Consider the following 22142-nt stretch of genomic DNA (forward strand, 5'->3'; position numbering starts at 1 on the left):
GTCGGGGGAATGGCGTCCAATTTTTGATTTACGGGCCCTGAACAAATTTATCATTTCGAAAACTTTTCAGATGTTAACTCTGCCTCAAATTCTGAATTATCTCAATCCAGGGGAATTCTTTTCAACGATCGACCTCCAAGACGCATATTTCCACGTGCCAATTTACCCCAGACACAGGAAGTATCTACGCTTCACAGTCGGACAGCTGCACTTCCAATTCAAAGTCCTACCATTCGACCTTCGATCAGCGCCGAGGGTCTTTACCAAGATCTTGGCCCCGGTAGCTACCTTCCTGCGTCTGCAAAGCGTCCAATTTTATCCATACCTGGACGACTGCCTCATCAAGGCCAAGACTTTTCACCTGACGGGGCAGCACACCCAAGTCTGCGTTTCCCTTTTCCAATCCTTGGGGTTTTCAATCAATTGCCAGAAGTCACACTTTCATCCGTCGCAAAGGCGAGATTTTCTCGGAGCCTCGCTAGATTCTCGGCAGGGGAAAGTGTTTGTTTCCCAAGAAAGACAGGACCGCATGGTAAAGATGGTGCACTTCCTACAGTCAAAACTGTACGTTTCTGTCCGAATGTTCAAATCATTCCTTGGCATGGCTTCCTCGTGCATCCAACTTATCCCCAATTGCAGATTGCACATGAGGGCTCTACAGGAGGAATTAGACAAACAGTGGAAACAGGTGTCAGGGTCATTCGAGGACAAAGTCCTTCTAACACCTCGCATCCAGAAAGCGCTGGAGTGGTGGTCTCATCCTCCAAACATATCTGCGGGCCGTTCATTCCAAGACGAACCTCAGACTCTGACGCTTACAACAGACACGTCTCTCGAGGGATGGGGAGCGCATCTCGACGGCATGTCTGTAAAAGGAAAGTGGACGGCGATCCAACGTACTTGGCATATCAATCGCCTGGAACTCTTGGCGATTTTCTTGGCCCTAAAGTTCTTCCAGAGGTTAGTGCAGGGACACACTCTGCTGGTGAGGACAGACAACACCACCAGCCTGCACTACCTCAACAAACAGGGCGGCACGAGGTCTCTCCTACTTTCACAACTGGCACAAGAAATATGGGATTGGACGATTCAACACCAAATTCATCTCACAGCCATCCATGTGCCGGGTGTGGCCAATGTTCTGGCGGACTCACTCAGCCGGGCGGCGTCAGACAATCATGAGTGGGAACTCAACCAACCAACCGTCGATTTCATCTTCCGGCGGTGGGGCCAGCCGCAGATGGATCTTTTCGCGACTGCTGCCAACAGGAAATGCCAACGCTTTGCAAGTCGGCATCCCCACAGAGAGTCGAGCGGAAATGCATTTTCGATCAATTGGTCGAACGACTTCATCAACGCTTTCCCTCCACTTCCTCTAATTCCCCGCCTGTTACACAGGATGAGGTTTCAACCTTGCCACATCATCCTGATTGCACCCAAATGGCCGAGGCGTCCATGGTTCACGGACCTGCTCCTATTTTCACAGTCCGACCCGATACCGCTTCATCCTCTACCTCACCTCCTCACGATGAAGCAGGGACAAATCTGTCACCCGGATCCGGCATACCTCCAACTCCATGCCTGGAACCTGAATACAATGAATTTGCACGTCTGAATATCGAAGAGGACTGCAGAGAGGTGTTAGCGCGCGCTCGCGCTCCCTCCACCTTTAAAACCTATCAGTTAAAGTGAAGCGTTTCTGTGTCTGGTGCCACACTAAAGGTTTGGACCCCATGACTGCAAAACCGGAACAGATCTTGCCTTTCTTTTTATCCCTGGCGAGATCAGGACTTTCACACTCAACTCTTAAAGTGTTTCTGGCGGCGATTTCCCGCTTCCGTCATGATGGTTCTACATCTCTATGTTCCTCGAGAATCATTAAGCAATTTTACAAGGGCCTTTTTAGGATGTTTCCACCTATTCGTCGCCCTCCACCTGCTTGGCGCTTAAATTTGGTCTTGTCTCAACTGCTTCTACCTCCATTCGAGCCTATCCACTCTGCAAGTCTAAAATTTCTCACATGGAAAGTTGCCCTATTGCTCGCCTTGACATCCTCGAGACGTGTCAGTGACATCCAGGCGTTTACCATACAGCCTCCTTTTCTACAATTCTCCAATGAGGCTGTGACATTGCGAACTAATCCTAAGTTCATTCCGAAGGTTCCCAGTGACTTTCATCTTAACAAACCTGTAATCCTGAAGACTTTCTTTCCTGCTCCGCAAACTCCAGCTGAGCGGTCATTACATTCATTGGATGTGAAACGTTGTCTCAAATTTTACATTCAGCGAACTGCAACTGTCAGAAAGTCAGATCAATTGTTTGTGGCGTATGGCCCAATTTGCAAAGGACAACCTGTTACCAAACAGACCATAACCAGGTGGATATCCTCTACCATATTCTTTTGCCACCAACGGGCTGGGAAGCCCCTTTCTGCTCCAGTTCGTGCTCACTCAACTAGAGCGGTGTCTACTTCTGCTGCCCTTTTTGCGGGGGTACCCCTGAGGCAGATCTTCAGAGCTGCTACTTGGTCGAGCAGCTATACTTTTACAAAACACTACTGCCTGCAATCAACAGACGCCGCGGATGCGGCAGTAGGTCAAGCGTGCTGCGGAATCTTTTCCAATAAAGGTGAGCCTCTGTTGCTACCCGCCTCCAGTCATAAAGGTTTTTCTATTACTATTTTAGTATTTCTTAAATATTGAATGATATGTTTACCTTACTTGCTTTGGTATATCACCTTTATGACTTATGTGATGATTTACTGCTTTCTACTCTTATTCAAGCATGTGAATCTATGAAAGACACCCCTAATACTGGAGAAGAACAAAAGTTACTTACCTGTAAACTGTGGTTCTCCAGTATTGGTGTCTTTCATAGATTCACATGTGACCCTGCCATCCTCCCCTCAGAGGCTCTCTTCTCCTCAGACACTTTTACTTACTTTGTGCTACGAAAATCTGAGGACTTGGGCTTCTGAGGAGAAGGTTCTAGAGGAGGCTACAGCCTGATTGGCCGGAATGTGAACCAACACATAATGACACTAACATGCTACTAAAGTGAGTTCTCCCGTAGGCTTTTCAATGGGCTTATAATGTTCTATGGTACTTTTAAAATTTACATTTTATTACATTATATGTATGTATATTTTATTTATGATATTTTCATGTATACATGCATATGTTACTGCTATTTTATGTACCGTGGGACTCCCACTTCGACGACGGGGAATATTCAAGCATGTGAATCTATGAAAGACACCAATACTGGAGAACCACAGTTTACAGGTAAGTAACTTTTGTTCTTCTGTGTCATCATGTGGGTTTCATAATGGTTATTTAGTTTATTGTTTTTTCCGGGGGTGGTTTGGGGCTGTCTTGGGATTTTCCCTACACACCCGTTAACCACTGTTGCCCCCCCCCTGCCCCCCCACACCCGGAGTGCAAATGCCTGGCTTATGTGCTCCTACAAAATACACATGTACAAGTTTGTTTTGGATGGTTAGGTTTTACTGTCTTTACAGGCCAGGTTGCTCATCCTTCCCCTTCTTTTTGTTTTTCTCCACCCGTGCAACATTTGTAATGTTATTATTTATTTGCAGGCACTTTGGGGCAGGGTTTTTGTTTTGGGGGAAAAACACTTTTGCCTTATGTTTTTTATGTTTACCGTGCACCCCCATGCCCTCCACAGACAACTCAAAGCTGCCTAGCGGGACCACACAAGTGTGCCATTCCATTTTGAAGAACCTCTGCCTACCTGTATGTATTAACGCTCCGTGTATGCAACTTTGCTTCAATAGGTTTCACGTTCTTCTTTCTTTGCAGCTGACCATGCTGTTTTAACACTGTTTGCTCAACGCCGTTTGGGGAGTGCCCTTTTCCTTTTGAGCACATCTAGTAACACCAAATATATTTGTAGGTGAGTTATGTGACTACGCCACACCCCATAAAGAGTACTCACACTTGCCTAAAGGAACCAACAAGACAAGCGTGCCATTCCACTTCGAAGGACCTCTGCCTCCCTGTATGTATTAACGCTCCATGTATGCACCTTTGCTTTAAAAGGTTTCACGTTCTCCTTTCTTTGCAACTGACCATGCTGTTTTAACACTGTTTGCTCAACGCCGTTTGTGGAGTGTCGTTTCCCTTTGGAACACATCTAGTAACACCAAATATATTTGTAGGTGAGTTACGTGACTACGCCACACCCCATAAAGAGTACTCAGACTTTCCTAAAGGAACCAACAAGAAAAGTGTGCCATTCCACTTCGAAGGACCTCTGCCTACCTGTATGTACGTATTAACGCTCCGTGTATTCAACTTTGCTTCAAAGGGTTTCATGTTCTCCTTCCTTTGCAACTGACCATGCTGTTTTAACACTATTTGCTCAACTCCGTTTGTGGAGTGCCGTTTCCCATTGCGGATCTGTCCCAACAAGTTTTCAATGTTTTTGACATTTTCAGGTGCTTCATAGTTACATGCATTTTTAATCATTGCTTCCTGACGCTTTCTTAACTTTCCGTTTAACAATTGCAATGCCTTTTTCCCTTTTGGAAAACATCTAGCAACACCAAATGTATTTGTAGGTGAGTTACGCGACTGTGCCACAAGCCGGAGATCTTTTGGATTCCAAGGGAGCAACAAGCCACCACAACAAAAGCACAATGGAGAAATTTCTGCAGCCTGGGAAGGACCGATCACCTACCCCCCCATATAAGCGCAGCAGATCTGGCCAGAGAGTACAGTACCGCGATGCATGCTGATGGTGTCGTGATGTTTTGCAGTGTGTGCATTGTGGCGGTGGACCACATCCGGAAACACACAGGGGATATGCATGTGCGGTCCCAAAAACACTTGAAGCGCTGTGCAGATGATCCAGACCCTCACTCTTTGCCAAAACATGCCTGTCAGATGACTTTGAACTCACTTTTCACAAACAGTACTGCTGCCGGTGCCTCAAACCAGGAAATTATAACTGAGCGGGTCAATGTCTGCACAGCGCTGAACATTCCGCTGAGCAAAACCGACCACCCTGTGTTGCGCAAGTTCCTCCACGAGCGAGTACGAAATGGTGGAGCGATACCTGGAATTCATTAGCTTCAAGAACTTTATCTTCCAGAGGGATATATAGGAGCCAAGAACAAACTGAAAGAACACTTGCAAGATCAAAAGATCAGTGTTATATTTGATGAAACACCTAAGGTCGAAGGGCACTGTGTATTGAATGTGTTATTTACAGTGGTCTCTGGTCAGGTTGCCCATCAGATCCACACCCACCTAGCAGACACAGTGTTGCTCTCACAGTGCAACCATGGGCCTGTAGCGCAAGCATTTGTGAAGGTGCTCACAGAGTACAGCATAGCCTTTCAGAATGTTATTTCCTTTAACACTGACAATGCGGCATACATGCTCAAGGCATACAACACTGTGTTGAGAAATCTGTATACTTACTACATACATATCACCTGCTTGGCACACATAATGAACCTTATTGGAGAGTCGTTTAAGAAGCCTTTTGCGGAGCTAAATGTTTTCTTTCTCTACTTCTTGTGCATCTTTTACATCGCCAGTAGCAGCAGGGCTCGACAAATCTAAAAAAATCTTACTAGACCTGCAGGTCGAGTGAGTAGACTTTTCTACTCGACCTAACACCAATGCACTTGATGGAGCGAGGTTCAGAATAAAATTTTGTTCTGACTCGCAAAGTTAAACGTCCATAATATCATAACCATATTAATCAGTGTATGTTGAAAAGTACTAATCAACCTAGTTTTAAAATGCATTACACGACACAAGGGACTAATTTATGTGCTCTATGTTGCATTTGTAAGTGCGTTGAAAATAATAAATTAACCTTGTCTATTGTCTTTGTCAGTATTAAATTCGGCTGTTTAATTAATGGCATGTGCTTATTATCCAGTATTATGGGTGTCTTTCATAGATTCACATGCCTGAACCATTCCCCGTCGTCGAGACGGGAGTCTCAGGTACATAGAAAAGTAATGTCTTATAGACATACATAGAGAATAGTAGGCCTAAAGGCCTTACCTTAGTAACATATCCATGTCCTTTTGTAAAAAGGACCAAACTCTAGAGAAGAGCCAATCAGCTATCACCTCCCTCTAGAACCTTCCTGGCAGGAGCCTCAGTCCCTCAGATTTTTTACCGCACGTTGTGCTAAGGGAGTTTCCTCTGAGCTCTGCTCAGATTCTGTGTTTTTTTACTTCATTAAATGACTTTGTTGACAAGGATTCTTTTCTACTATGGATTATCTTCAAATACATTCTTTAAAGGTCTGGTACAGGCCAAAGACTACAAGGTATGTCGCACTTTCTCAAGTAAGTTTTTGAGAGGTCGTGAAGGGTGATTTTTAATATGGTGTCAAACACTAAGACCAGAAAGGAGGTTTTTTATTTTCTCCAGTGACCGTGATGAGGCGTTATCCTCAACGTCTAGGAGACCTCAAAAGAGAAGAGAATCTCCTCAGACTCATTCCTCAGGGGAACATCCTGAGAAGGCCCTCAAAAAGACCACTCATGGGTCTTCTGGGCGCATTTCTTAAAAATCTCCTCACTCTGTGGATAAGGAGAATAAAGGACTTGCTTTTGGAGAAAAATCATGTAAAAAAGACGACTTCTGAGCCGTCAAAATCACCTCCTCTGGTCATAGGACCCTTCAGGAAGGCGTCTTCTATTCCTCCTGTGGTAAAGACTAAGAAGCCAACATCGTCAACAAAATCGTCGACGAAGAAACCATCATCATTGCCTATTACAGCCTCTTCGTCTACGATGGCCTCGTCTACGATGGCCTCATCTACGATGGCCTCGTCTACGATGGCTCATCTACGACGGCTTGTCTACGACGGCTCGTCTACAATGGCTCGTCTACGACGGATCGTCGACGGCTCGTCTACGATGGCTCGTCTACGATGGCTCGTCTACGACAGATCGTCGACGATGGCTCGTCTACGACGGCTCGTCGACGATGGCTCGTCGACGGCGGCTCGTCTACGGTGGCCTGTTTACGGCGTCGACGACGGCCTCATCTACTACAGCCTCGTCTACGACGGCCTCGTCTACGATGGCCTCGTCTACGATGGCCTCGTCTACAATGGCCTCATCTACGATGGCTCATCTACAATGGCTCATCTACAATGGCTCATCTACAATGGCTCGTCTACGACGGCTCGTCTATGACGGCCAGTTTACGGCGTTGACGATGGCCTCGTCTACGACGGCCTCATCTTCGATGGCCTCGTCTTCGATGGCCTCGTCTATGACTGCTGGTCTACGACGGCATAGTCTATGACACCGATCTCGTCGACGAACTCGTCGACGAGGGAAATTCCGACAATTTTGGAATCTCTTATAATGTGGTAGAGAGGGCTGCTCAACGTTTTAAGATCTCAATGGTCTCTCGAGAACAGTTCTGCTTCTTGTATGACTTCACAGAACCTCTCAAGAAGGCAGTAAGGTCAATACCGATTATCGATTACCTATAGTCAGAAGGGGTAAAGGTCATGCAGTACCCCTCCTCTGTATCACCAGTGATCCCTCAGTTGGATAAGAAGTATAGGGCGCCAGATACAGCACCGGCGTGTTTAACAAGACATCCTAAGCCGACTCCGTGGTGACACAGGCGGCCCAGAAGACCTCCAGGAATCCTTCGGCCCCTTTGTCGCTTCCTCCTGGTAAAGAGGTAAGAACAGTGGACAACATTGGGAACAGGTTTTCCTCAATATCGGCAATGACGGTAAAGGCCGCGAACGCCCTAGCGCTCTTGAGACTCTATAATAGGCAATTGTGGGCACACATAGCCCCATAGCTGTCGGAATTGCCAGATTCATCCAAAGAGGCAGTAAAGAGGATTCTGCTAGATGATGAAGCATCGAAGTCAGAAACTATAGACTGCGCGATGGATATCGCTATGACAGGGTTCCGCCAGTTGGCTGGAGCAGCAGTCTTGCGGCTCCAAGGATGGCTAAAGGCAACCTCTTTCCGTCCTGAGGTGCAAACAAAGATTTTGGACATGCCATATGTTAGCCAGTTACTATTTGGCACAAAAAATTTACGAAGCAGACACTGCGAGATCTTTGGGCACTGTTCAGTATGAGAACCAGTCCTTTAGTAGAAATAGAGGAAGAGGACAGTCTTCCTACAGAGGAAATTATTAATACAGGTCTTCCTGCCCTTCAGGCCAGAGTAGACCGCAATATCAACAGCGCCAACAACAGCAAAACAAGCAATCCTCTTTTGGGAGGTCGTCCTTTTAAGGTACAGGTCAGCGGAAATAACAAAAATCTACAGCTGCTTCTATGAGAGATCTCGATTATGCTGCAGAAAGGAGCAATAGAGAGAGTACCTCCATCTCAGAAGGGAAAAGGGTTTTATTCCTTCTTCTTTTGATCCAGAAAAAAGACAAGAAGTGGAGACCAAATTTTGGTCCTTAGGGCCCTCAACAAATTCCTAAGAAGTAGTTGTTTCGCATGGTAACGATCCAGGAGGTCTGTAACTGTAACAGCAGGATTTTAGGGCGTCCCTAGACATACAGGACGCTTACTTCCATATCCCAATTCACAGGAATCACAAAAAGGTACTTGCGATCTGCAGTAGCGGGCAGACACTTGCAGTTTCGCGTTCTGCCCTTCGGGCTCAAGTCTGCACCGCGCATATTCACGAAATGTCGTAGCCCGGTGGCGGCATATCTCAGTCAGTGCCACCACCAAGTCTTTCGGTATCGCAATGACTGGCTGGTCAGGGCTCCATCCTTAGAAGACGCGTCCAGGTCTTCCAACGCCTGTTTAAAGCTTTTCGATTGCTAGGGTCTCACCCTCAATCAGGAAAAATCGGTCCTAGAACCTTCTCAGTGCATCAGTTTCCTAGGTGCAACCCTGGACACACGGTCAGCAAAAGCTTTCCCATCCAGAGAGAGGATGTACAAGCCCCTTGCACTAGCGGCTATAGTAGCCTCGAAGAAAGTCTTGACAGTCCGTCTCTTCAAATCCCTCCTGGGGATGATATCAGCGTGTATCCTCCAGATTCCTCACTGTCGGCTACGAATGAGAAATCTACAGGAGGCGCTCTCGAAGCAGTGGGTCCAATGCACAGGGTCATTCGACGACCACATAAAAGTGAATCATCAGATGGTCGGAGCCCTGCAATGGTGGATGTCATCTCAAGGCTTGTCATTCCTGCTTCCGGCTGCTCCTCATGTTGTCACAACAGGCTGGGGAGCTTTTTCTGCAAGAGCTACAGATAAGCAGGTAGTGGTCTCCTATGGAGAAGAAACTACATATCCATCTGCTCGAACTGCGGGCGGTCTTCCTGGCCCTTCAAGCTTTCCTGCCAAGAATAAAACATTCCCTGGTGCTCATCCGGAGAGACAACACCACGACTAAGCACTACCTCAATAAAGAGGGAGGGACACGCTCGCTGACACACTCTCGCGAGTTGCAAAAAATAATCTGGAATTGGCTCATACTCCACAATATAACCCTAAGAGCGGAATATGTCCCAGGCACGGACAATGTGCTCACCGACGTGTTGAGCAGGAAGAAAATATCGTCACACGAGTGGGAGCTAGATTAACAAATTATCGACCAGATCTTCTCCAGATGGGGCACGCCGCAAATCGATCTATTTGCGACAACAATGAACGCCAAATGCCCACACTTCGCAAGTTGGCATCCCCAGTCAGGGTCTCTAGGGAATGCATCTTCCATCGCATGGCGCAACGTCATTGCGTACGCCTTTCCGCCATTCCCGATGCTTCCCAGAGTCCTCAGGAAACTTTAGGTGGAGCCTTGTATTCTAATTTTAATAGCCCCATCTTGGCCGAGGCAACACTGATTCACAGAGCTCCACCGTCTATCCCTGAAGCCGCCGGTCCACCTGCAGCAGTATCTATCTCTGCTTACAATGAACAACAATAAAGTTCAACATCCGGATCTGAAGTCTCTTAGGTGAGTCGCCTGGCTCCTGAGTTCAGAGAGTTCCACAATCTGAATATTCCACAAGACTGTAGACATTCTTGCAAGGGCGGATAGCACGACCAAGACGTATTCCCTGAAATGGAAGCGCTTTTGTGTTTGGTGTGCAGATCACGGAATACGGCCTTTCTCCACATCACCGGAGCAAATATTACCTTATCTATTACATCTGGCACAGTCGGGCCTAGCCCACTCCTCCTTTAAAGTACACTTAGCAGCAATATCTCGTTATAAAGAACTTCAACAAGTCCATCGCTCTGGTCAAGCGGGTTGATTAAGCAATTTCTAAAACTATTATACAGATCTTTCCCGCCAGTAAGGATGTTGCCAACGGCCTGGCATCTCAATGTGGTTCTTAACCAGCTCATGAAACATCCGTTCAAACCAGTACACAGAGCGGACCTAAAGTATGCCTTGTGGAAATCAGCACTCCTCCTGACGCTCACATCTGCAAGGGGGGTCAGTGAGCTACAGGCGTTTTCAATCCAGGATCTTTTTCTACAGTTTAATAACGACAGAGTAATCCTGAGAACCAATCCTAGGTTTATCTCAAAAGTCCCGTCGGACTTCCACCTAAATGAACCTGTGGTTCTGCGTTCCTTCTTTCCGAACCCAAGCACGGCAGCTGAGAGATCGCTGCTTTCTTTGGATCTCAAGCAATGCTTGAAGTTTACACGGACAAAACGAAAACATTCAGGAAATCTAACCAGCTATTCATAGCTTACAGCAGACCTAGGAAAGGTCTACCGCTTGCCAAGCAGAGCATCTCCAGATGGATTTCTGCAGCCATTGCTTTCTGTCATGACCAAGCTGGACAGCCATTGCATTCCAAAGTGAGAGCGCACTCCACGAGAGCCATGTCCACTTCTTTAGCTCTCTTTGCAGGGGTGCCAGTCATTGACATTTGCAGGGCGGCAACATTGAAGTCGCCGCATACCTTCACTAGGCACTACTGCCTGGATACGGAGCTGATGAATGATGCAGCAGTGAGACAATCAGTGTTACGCCATCTTTTCAGTAAGGTGAGCCTTCCTCCGTCCCTCCATCCTACTCTGGTGTGCACATTTCATTAGTAATACTTATTGTGGAGGTCTAATGATGGTTCATGCTCGCATGATGTGTCTTATCTAAGGACTTGTATATGCTGTTCCATCAGAAATGTGCACTCTGCATTGCTTGCTACTCTGATTCAGGCATGTGAATCTATGAAAGACACCCATAATACTGGATAAGAAATGTGTTACTTACCTGTAACTGCAGGTATCCAATATTGGTGTCTTTCATAGATTCACATGCAACCCTCCCGCCTCCCCTGGAAGGACTCACCTAACTCTGTGTCACGCCTACTTAGCTTAGTGCGTACGAAAATCTGAGGGACTGAGGCTCCTGCCAGGAAGGTTCTAGAGGGAGGTGATAGCTGATTGGCTCTTCTCTAGAGTTTGGTCCTTTTTACAAAAGGACATGGATATGTTACTAAGGTGAGGCCTTTAGGCCTACTATTCTCTATGTATGTCTATAAGACATTACTTTTCTATGTACCGGAGACTCCCGTCTCGACGACGGGGAATGGTTCAGGCATGTGAATCTATGAAAGACACCAATACTGGATAACTGCAGTTACAGGTAAGTAACGCATTTCTTTTGTGTGCTTATGTTATGTCTTTTCGTCTTTTATGTGGCATTAGCTCATGGAGATTTCTTTGCGGCCTAAATGAAGATGGTAGATATAAACACGCTGCTCTGTGTGCTTCAGCTAGGTAACATAGATTAATGGGTTAAAAGTTAGCAAAGGGGGTGGGTAACAGAATGGGTTTCAATACTTTAATTAATGTCTCCTGTTTGTTTGAATACTAGTTTCCAAGGGAGAGGCTTAAGGCCTAGCGTTTTAAAGATGGTGTTTAGAATCCTGTCCAGTGTGGAGCCCTGCACGTTTTTCAGAAGTGGAAACTTTTACCACATTGACAGTTGTCAAAGAAATACTGATGAATAGTTTGTGCAAGACGTGCTCTGAAAGTGACAAAATCAAGGACAGGATGCGGCAAATCTGCCAAGCTAAGGAAGTACGGACTGTTACTCGAAGAATGTTGCATTTCCGAAGAAGCTAAAGACATGTATGTATTTAGTCGGACAATGGAGCCAAAGAAAAGGCTCGGTTTTGGGTTGGAAATGTGATGAGCTGACATGGACTGACATCTGTCAGCCAATAGGAACTCTGGATGGCAAGAGAGAGAATACATTTTAGTGAGATTAGTCAGTCAGAAAAGGTATAAAACCTGACCTCTTGGACAGGAGGGCGCTTCTCGCTTTCCGATTCCTGAAGGGCGTGACGTGCTGTTGGACTCTTTGGCGCACGTAAGGATAATAGGCCCAAATGATTTTTCCTTTTCAGGTGGAGCAAAGAATAGTTAGGGAAATAGCTTGAGGGATTGGAAACTGTTATTTTGCCTTAATTCATGCTTATTGATTTTCTTTGAAATGTCAGTCTAATTGATCATTCCTCATTAAATGCTGCTTATTTGCTAATAAAATAATGATTTATTAAAGAAAATGCTTTTTTCTTTGAAGAATAAAATTAATAAATTAGATTTTGAAACGACAAGCTGGTCTTGTTTATTCATGGTCTAGTTACCATTAGCTGATCCATTTACCTTAGTGACTTAATTAAAATGATATATGCATAAAAACCATGGTAAGAGATGATAAACTGCAGATGTATATACATGTGTAAATAGTTTGTGAATAGGTTCTGATTAATTAGGTCACATGATTCAGTTGCCCAAAAATTGTCTCGTTGGTTTATGGGCCTTGTGAGTGATTTATGATTAATGGTGAGTATCATGGTGTTGAGTAGCATTGTTGAGACAGATTTTCTATAGGGGCGCTGGATCAATTCCTTGGTAGCAGAGTTGCGGTTGCTATGGTAACTGTCATGCTACATGGTAATTACATAGGATCGATGTTTAACATATGTTGAGTTTGTTCAGTTGTTATATGTAGTCGAACGGTTTTTTCCAGCAGTGTGAAAATTCCTGGTTTTGTGCCGGTACAAGAGTAGTGTAACAGGTGAAGTTGCACAGTGCATTTGTTCTGTTTCAAAACAGTGGTATTGTCATATATCACTAGTGTTGTGGTCGTACAGCACAAGTTTAGGGATTTTAGGTGTGCTAGGTAAAATGTATAGTAAGGGTTGTCTATGAAATCGTAGCTTTCGAGTATAGGGACATCTGTCTGTTTTAAAACTCTCTGTGAAAAGAGTAGTAGAATTTATCCAAGCTTGAGTGAAGGGTAAGGTAGCGTCGTCTATTCTTACTAGTGAGTGAGGATTTCATTGGTTGGTTAAAGTCCTACCAAGATTTATGTTTGTATGGTTAGGGATATTTTCTGTTTGAATGTGCGTAAATGAATTTTGTAATATATGATCAAGTCAAACTTTGAATGGTCACTTTATGTGCATTCAGAGGGAAATGAGTTTGTTATTACCTGCTAGAAGGGTAGAGTAGAGTAAGGCTACATACTTTATCAACGAATGAATATTCTGTGAAAATAGCGTCGTCTATTTCAAGCAAAAGAATACTTGAGTGACTGTAAAAGCTATCACTTTATTTTAGTGAAACAGACAAATGGTTTGTTTTTCTGGAGTTACTAATTGAATTTCATTGAAAAGTTTTGTTTAAAATGGCGCTGTGAAAACATTTTGTGAAGGAGGAGTGAGCTCTAGGAGCTAGAGACGAGAAGCTGCAGCGGCAGTGTACGTCACAGGGTCCGCGCTGTGATTGGCTAACATACATCACAGCAAGCGCGCTGATTGGTTCACGTGACTAAGACGAGCTGACAGCTGATTGGCTTATCCTGAAAACAGCAATTCTATTGGTTGAGCAAGGTGGTGACGTAGCTTAACCTGATTGGCTTGTTAGTGAGTTTCGCGCACGCATAGGTTGGTGCAGCGGAATACCAACTTCCTTGTTACGATCTTTACTGAAGCAAGGGAAACAGATTTAGAAACATGGAATATTATTATATTAAGCAGAAAAAGAAACTTTCATGGTTTCAGAAATTGAAAAATAAATTGAAATCTGATAAGAAAATTGAAACGCGAGGTGGAAAGTTACTTCATAAGTACAAAACACCTGCAGCTTATATGCAAGGTGAATATGGTTATCATACTTGCCTTTGGTTTGAGAATTGGATGGATTATACCAAGAATGATGGTGTTTTGGCATGGCCGGAAGATGGATCCTTTAACATTAAAGTTATGAAAAATTTAAGAGACAAGATGATGACTCTTGAACCACAGCCTAGACCTACACAATTTGAGGCTTTAGCTAAATGGGAGGATGAGATGTTTCAATTGGAAAGGGAGAATGAAGGTATAACAAGAGGTACCAGATTAGACATTGATCGAGAAACTCATGAGGATAGAATGCGTCGATGGAGACGTAGTGCATGTGATGGTCTGTATCCAGCAAGAATTGGTGAGGCAACTAGTCAAAACAATGCCCGAAAGAAAAATAATAATGTTGAAGAAAGTGAATTAGAAGATCCACTTTTAGAAGAAATTTATATTACAAAACAGAAACAGTCTCCTTATCAACCAGTTTGTTCATTTTCTTCCCCGAGAGTTCCTCCAGGAACTACTCCAAGTGCACCTCCTAGAGAAATTATTGATGAGGCATCACCCAGTTTATACCCGAATAATGTAAAAACTCCTGAAAGAGTAGGAACAAGATCTAGTTCCAGTATATCTGGAGAAAACAGAAATTATGCTGAAACCCCAGTTCGCAGAAATGAAACCCCGAGAAATGTAATGAGAACAGAAGAATGTGGGGATATGCCAAATACTTCAGAATATTTTCGAACAAAAGATGAATTAATACAGCAGTTAACAAAAAGCATGGAAGCAGTAATGGTACCAGTAACGATTGGACCTGTTCAACCAGTATTTGATGAAAGATAAATTAGACACTCAGCTTTAACTGTTCCATTAAATGCAGAAATCCAGAAAGTGGCTGAAAAATTTTATTCAGATTTATCAGAAATTCACCGAGAAAAAACAATGATGCCTGATTTAACTTTTAATCAAAGTCCGTTATGTAGAACATCAACTGGTGCAGAAGCTGATGCTGATTCGCCAGAAAAGAGCATAAATAAAATAGATTTAACGCATACCCCAAAGACTCCAGAAATGAAATTACTTGATGTCGCAAAATTGAAAGCAGATTTGGAGGAATTGATTATTGGCACAATTGGACCTGACAATTTAAAGCTGTATCAGGATGAAGAATTATTGTTTATTTGTAAAAGTATACAATGGAAAACCAAAACCAAGTATGAACAGTTAGAAGAATTAGCTACTGAATTAGAAGTTGATTTGAGCAGGCAGAAGAATTAGGGAAAACATTACAGAGTAGATTTTACTGAAAAAGACATTGAAAACCTGAACACTACAGGAAGAATAATTCATATAAAAGAATTATTTGTGTTCCTAAAAAGATTAGGTGAATTAAGTAAATGGAGAGTAAAATTGACAAAGAAAAGAAAGGAAGAAAAAAGAGAAAGAGGTGAAATAGCAAATCAGTTTCCAATGAGAGAAATAGCAGGAGGTGGGTATGTGCATGTTCCTTGGACAAGGCAGGATATCTTGTTGTTTACCAATGATTTCCCTCGGCTGAGAGAAAAGCCTGTGGAATGGTATCGACAGGTGGATAGATTTATTAAGGTTTCAAAAGTTCTGCGGATTGATCTTGATGGATTATTTGACATTGTTGTCCCATCGGATCTTTGGACAGAATGTAAAATTTCTGTAAGTTGGCCCAAAGAAGAACCTATAACAGGTGCTCCATCAGCAGATGTTATGGATCTGTATGACAAAGTAATTGTGTGGTTGAAAAACAAGATTGCCCCAAAAGAGTTTGATTGGGTTAAAATAGACAAAACAAATCAAGAGCTAAAAGAATCAGTACATTCATTTTATGAAAGGTTACTGTTGGTTTTTAAACAATACAGTGGCTATGAAAAATTAAGTGAAAAGGATATGAGCCACTTTATATACAGGTTTGTTTATGGTTTAAGACCTGAAATTGGTGAAATGATTAGAAATGGAATAGTTGGTTGGCAATCACTACCAGTTGATGATATTTTGAGAAAAGCAAAATATTGTAGTGATGAAATAGATGCCAAACAAAAGAAGCTAAAGGAGAAAGCAATGTGGGCACAGTTGAAGGTAGCTGAACAGCAAATAGCAACTCACGAAAATAAAAATGTTAATCAGAATCAAGGAAAATTTAAAGGTAATAAGCCTAGATTGATGGGAAATATTGAAGAGTTAAAGCAAAAACTCCCATGTTTTAATTGTGGCGAAATTGGACACTGGAAGCGCGAATATAAATATCCGCCCAGAAATCTTAAAAATGCATCATTAAATCCACAGATGCAGAATGAGATAAATCTGCAGCAACAGCTACAGCGACAGGTAGTGAATCAGCAGAGTCAGATTCCACAACCGCCACTTCCAAACTGTGTAAATGTGCAGAGATACAATACAGAAACGGGATTCTGCGGAGGAGAGCAGGTAAACAGATTGCAAAGAGTGAATGTGCAAAATGTTTCTCAACAATATTTGATGAAAGAAAATGGAGGGCGTGATTCTGAGGATTACTTATGACGGTGCCTGAGAGAGGAGGAAGAGTGTGTGCTTGGAGCCACTCTTGAGGTAGACCAATCAGGTCCATTTGTAAATGGTAAAGTGAATGATGTAGAAATCACTTTTCTTGTGGACACGGGTGCTACCCGTTCTACTGTTAGATCAGTGGAAATAGAAAACCTGCCTCTCTCTGGTGATACCATTTAAGTAGTTGACGTAGCCAATCAACAAATTAAAACAGATTTAACAGAACCAGTCAAAGTTGAAATTGGTCAATTTAAAGACAAACATAGATTTGTAGTTTGTAACAGCAGTCCTGTAAACTTGTTAGGGAGGGACATTTCATGCAAGATGAATTGTAAAATATATTGCTCACCGGATGGTATTGAGCTCCAAACTCAATTAATGGTTGATGCAGAGGAAAGTAAATTATTTCCTGCATTTGATAAAGATAATCTTCCAGAAGAATTAAAAGAGACAGTCAAGGCTAAAATTTGGGATTTAACAGGAAGTGAAATGGGTCTGATGAAAAATGTTGACCCAGTTAAAATTACAGTGAAACAAGGAGTAGATTTTTTAAATATTCCTCAGTATAAAATGAAGGCAGAAACTATTGAAGGTGTCATACCTGTAATTGAGAAATTCATAAAACAAGGTCTTCTAAAAGAAATTGAAAGTAGTCCATGCAATTCACCGATTATGGGAATTAAAAAGCCAAATGGAACTTTTAGGATTGTTCAAGACCTGAGAAAGGTTAATCAAATAGTTGTTCCATGTTGCCCAGTTGTTCCAAACCCAGCGGTAATTCTTTATCAGATTCCGCATGATGCAGAATGGTATACAGTTATAGATCTTTGCAATGCATTCTTTACTGTTCCATTGCATCCAGAAAGCCAACAAATTGTTGCGTTTAGGTTCCAGGATCGCATCTTAGCATGGAGTCGTATCCCTCAAGGGTATACAGAGAGTCCATCTATTTTTAATCAGTTGTTAAAGAAATCTTTGGAAAACTTAGATTTGCCTGGAAAATCAACATTGGTGCAATACATAGATGACCTACTTGTGGCTGCAAAAACACAATATAACTGTGTAACAGATACCATTACTCTTTTGAATCATCTGGCAGATGAGGGACATAAAGTGTCTCCTGCAAAATTACAGTTTTGCAAACAAGAAGTGAAATACCTTGGTCACAGAATTGCAAAGGGAATCAGGCAAGTGACAATTGAGAGAATTAAAATGATTCAGGGAATGCAACCTCCAAAAACACAGAGACAGGTCAGAATGTTTCTAGGAATGGTTGGTTATTGTCGCCAATGGATTAGTGGATTTTCAGTAATTGCAAAACCCCTTCAGAGACTGACAAAAGCAGACATAAAAGACCCGATTACTCTAACAGAAACTGAGCTAGAAGCTTTTGAGCAGTTAAAAAGAAGTTTGTGTGAAGCACCAGCATTGGGAATGCCAGACTATGAGAAGGAATTTGAGCTGTATTGCAGTGAAAGGGAAGGTTGTGCATTATCAGTTCTGATTCAAAGACATGGAACCTGAGAAAGCCAATAGCCTATTTCTCAGCAGTTCTTGATCCTGTTGCAAAAGCATTACCTGGCTGCTTAAAAGCAGTGGCTGCAACAAGTGTAAGCCTTGAACAGAGTGAATGAATTATAATGGGGTTTCCTGTAAAAGTTTATGTACCCCATTCAGTTGAGTTTCTTCTTACTAGAAGCAAAACACAGCATTTGACAAGTAATAGATTAACCAAATATGAGAAAGTAATTCTGGGATCAGATAATATCTCGATAGCAAGGTGTGTGAATTTAAATCCTTCCACATTATTGCCTGATGGCATAGTAACAGAAATTAGAAATGAGAATGACATTGATCATGAATGTTTGGATGTTTTAGAATATTGCACCCGACCCAGGCAGGACATTAAAGATGTCCCATTAACTGAATCAGATTTTGTTTACTTTGTTGATGGTTCATGTTTAAGAACAGATGAAGGTGTTCTGAGAGCAGCATATTCTGTCTGCACAGTTGCACATGTAGTTGAGGCTTCCTGTCTCGAAGGAATTCGTTCAGCTCAAGTAGCAGAATTGATTGCTTTGATTCGAGCATGTGAAAGAGCAAAAGAATTAAGGATTACCATAGTGACTGATAGTCAGTATGAATATGGCGTAGTTCATGACTATGGCCGGCTCTGGTCTCAAAGAGGTTATTTAACTTCTGCGGGAACTCCAATAAGGAATGCAAAATTGATCAAAAGATTGATCGATGGCATTCAGCTACCAGAGAAAATCGCTGTTGTGAAATGTACAGCGCATAAAAAGGGCGATGACTATATAACAAAAGGAAACGCCTATGCAGATGAAATTGCTAAGTTTTGCGCGAAAAATAATATGTCCATAAATCGGGAGAAAAACAATGAACATGTTTTGAACTCACTTATGCTAACATCTGTAGTTGAGACATGGCAAGGAGTTAAAGATTTACAGGATGAGGCAAATGATGAAAAAGACACATGGTTAAAAGCAGGTTGCAGACAGCGAGAAGAAGATGAGATTTGGGTTTACAAAGGTGACAGACCAGTTATGCCAAATAGCATGATTGCTGACATGGCTAGAATGTATCATGGTCCAGGACATATTGGAAGGGATTCAATGATTAGATTGTTTAGGCAGACATGGTACAACACACAGTTCAGACTGATTGCAGAATCTTTTTGTCAGAGATGTTTGACATGCCAGCAGATCAACCCAAACAGAAAAACTGTTGTGAGCATGGGAACCATAGGACGGGAGGGTGGTCCTTTTATTAGATTGCAAATGGATTTATTGACATGCCACCCCATAACAAGTTGAGATATGTCTTAGTGATAGTTTGTTTGTTTTCAACATGGGTGGAAGCGTTCCCAACACGCCACAATGATTCAGTTACTGTTGCAAAATTGCTTTTAAGGGAAATAATACCTAGGTACGGTTTTCCAGTGACTGTTGAAACTGATCGTGGCACACATTTTGAAAACAGACTATTACAAATGATTTGTGAAGCATTGAATATAAAACAAAAGCTGCATTGTGTCTACAGTCCAGAAGCATCAGGTGTTGTTGAGCAAATAAATGGTACAATCAAGAATAAAATAGCTAAAATGTGTCTAGCTACAGGAGTAAAGTGGACTGATGCACTTCCACTTGTTTTGATGTCTTTGAGAAGTACTCCTGATAAAAAGACAGGTTTGAGCCCCCATGAGATACTTATGGGCAGAGTCATGAGACAAGCATTTGTTCCAGTTGGTAAATTAATGAGTATAAATGATAGCGTAATTTTGGAATACTGCAGGAACCTTTCTGACGTCGTGACTTCTGTGTTCCATCAGGTGGGAACTGAAGTGATAACAAGAGAGAAGGAACAAGCTCATGATCTGTTACCAGGAGATTGGGTGAGGACAAAAATACACCGTAGAAGAAATTGCCTAGTACCCAGGTGGCAAAAGGCAAGACAGGTGATACTTGTCACAACAAATGCAGTAAAGTGCAGAGGATTGAAGAGGTGGATTAATGCTAGTCACACCATTCGTGTGCCACCACCTGAAAATCCTGACAAAGGTGACACTACAACTGATTCAGATTCTGAAGAAGAACCTGAAAGAAATCCAGATCCTGAAGATCGACAAGAAGGTCAACATCTGGAGAGTTCAATTGCGAAGGAGGCATTGAATGAAGATACTGAAGAAATCGTGATACTAGACTCAGAAGATGATGAAAATCTGCTAGAAAAAGAAGCAGAAGAAGAGTCTGATCAAGTAGCGATTCAAAATCAGGAGAGTATTGAAAAGCAGATTGGAAGCTCTGAAGGCAGGAATGGTAGTCCTGAAACTGGGAAGTTGGAAGTTATTGCAGAAGAAGAAGAAGACGAAATTCTGAGTACCAGCTATAAGGATGATATTCCTAACAGAGTGAAACTGCAGAGTAAAGAAGAACCTAGATTTAGATTTGAAATCTCAGATACTGAATCAGAAGAAGGTGATGATGAATCCAAACTGAAAAGTTCAAGAAAAAGAGCTTGGAGAGCAGAGTGTAACTTAACTGAACCAAAGAAGAAATTATCAAGAAAAGGAGATAACTGGCCTAATGAGAATGAAGGTCTGAAATTCAAACTAGTCAACAGATCAAAAGAGCAAATTAATGAAATATCACGTCAAAAAGGAGATACAGATAAGAAAATTCAAGCAGGGAAAAAGATTAAAGTAATTAGCAGTAGGGCAAAAAGAGTTGTAAAGCCTAACCAAAAGTATAAGTCCCCTGAGTGGATTTATATAATAATCCCACCAGTAGTGGAGGTAAATAGCAGTAGTCAGGAAGATTTAAATGACACAAGTGATAATGACTGATTTTATTTCAATATAGAATTGTAATTTGCATTTGGCATAAGGCTGAAGAAATTGTGTTAGGTGACACAAGGTCGAAGAAATTGTGTTAGCTGGAAAATACATTGATGTAAGACGTAAGGTTGAAGAAAAGTTGTTAGAAAGTAGGGTTTTCTTTAAAAAAAAAGAAATATAAAATAGGGGGGTATTAGTAATTTTTACATTTTTAAATTTTTGATTTTTTTTGTACGGCTCTTGTTACAGAGTAAAGATTCCTACTACTAACAGTAATTCAAGATGTTCTATCCTAAGAAGATGTTGCAAAATGTCTTTTATTTGTGTGGTTTTAATAATCTTGGTCTGGTTAATTTTAGCTGTCATTTTCCCTTTTGGAGTTGACAAGGAGATGTACAAAGTTAATATGACAAGTAAAGCTATGGCTAAACAAGATAATCATGGTTCAGCAGGCAAAACTAACAGAGTTATTGATCATAAACCAGAGATCCACCAAGATAGATCTGTTGGTGATTTTTCTAGTAATACTTTTTCAAGGCTTCTATCTGAATATGTTAAGGTTATGGATGTTAAAGATTGCTACATTAGTATGAAACTACCTGCTTCTGTTTTGGAGGGGGTAACATATAATATGCTTCCCCTTACTTATGGCATTACTTGCAGCGTAATAGCTAGTCTGTTTTATCAAACAGGTCGCTTAGAGTACTATTATTCTAATTACGACGAGATTTTTGAAAATTTAAAGGTTGATAAAAGCTTGATTAAACATAAACATGCTAAACAGATGAGGGAATTTTTCATTGTAACTAATGAACTTACTTATGAGTATGCTTTTAGAAACAATTTAACTTGTAAATTGAGAGCTGAACAGAAGTCTTTCTTAAACTTAGTTGAAGAGAGAAGAGCAATTTATAAAAGAAATGAGATGCTGAAACAAACCAAGTCTACGTTTTGGCAAATTGAGGATGAAAAGTTAAATGGTAGAACTGGAAACGTTGCTATTCACATAGATAAACCTGTTAGTGGAAAGCTTTGTATTAGGAGAGACAATACGCTTTTTGACAATTACTTTGTGGGTGCAAGTCAATGCGAGGATACTTATCAAATCTTGGGTGGATGGGGATTCAAAGGTGGTAA

General features: G+C 42.1%; 1 protein-coding gene across 18 annotated transcripts in view; it reads left to right on the forward strand.

Annotated features, from left to right (window-relative positions):
• The window catches only part of LOC144782416 (renalase-like), a 916893-nt gene that overhangs the window by 39120 nt on the left and 855631 nt on the right, over positions 1-22142 (forward strand). For 2 of the 18 annotated variants that reach the window (XM_078661765.1, XM_078661767.1), the window contains exon 1: positions 4148-4289. The exons of 15 other annotated variants lie outside the window; for them this stretch is intronic. The gene's annotated coding sequence lies outside the window, so the exon portion shown is untranslated. Of the gene's footprint in view, positions 1-4147; positions 4290-22142 lie in introns of those variants that run through there. One more of the 18 variants, XM_078661753.1, reaches the window with a different exon arrangement.

The sequence above is a fragment of the Lissotriton helveticus genome, chromosome 9 (genome assembly GCF_964261635.1).
Source record: "Lissotriton helveticus chromosome 9, aLisHel1.1, whole genome shotgun sequence".
NCBI classification, from domain to species: Eukaryota; Metazoa; Chordata; class Amphibia; order Caudata; family Salamandridae; genus Lissotriton; species Lissotriton helveticus.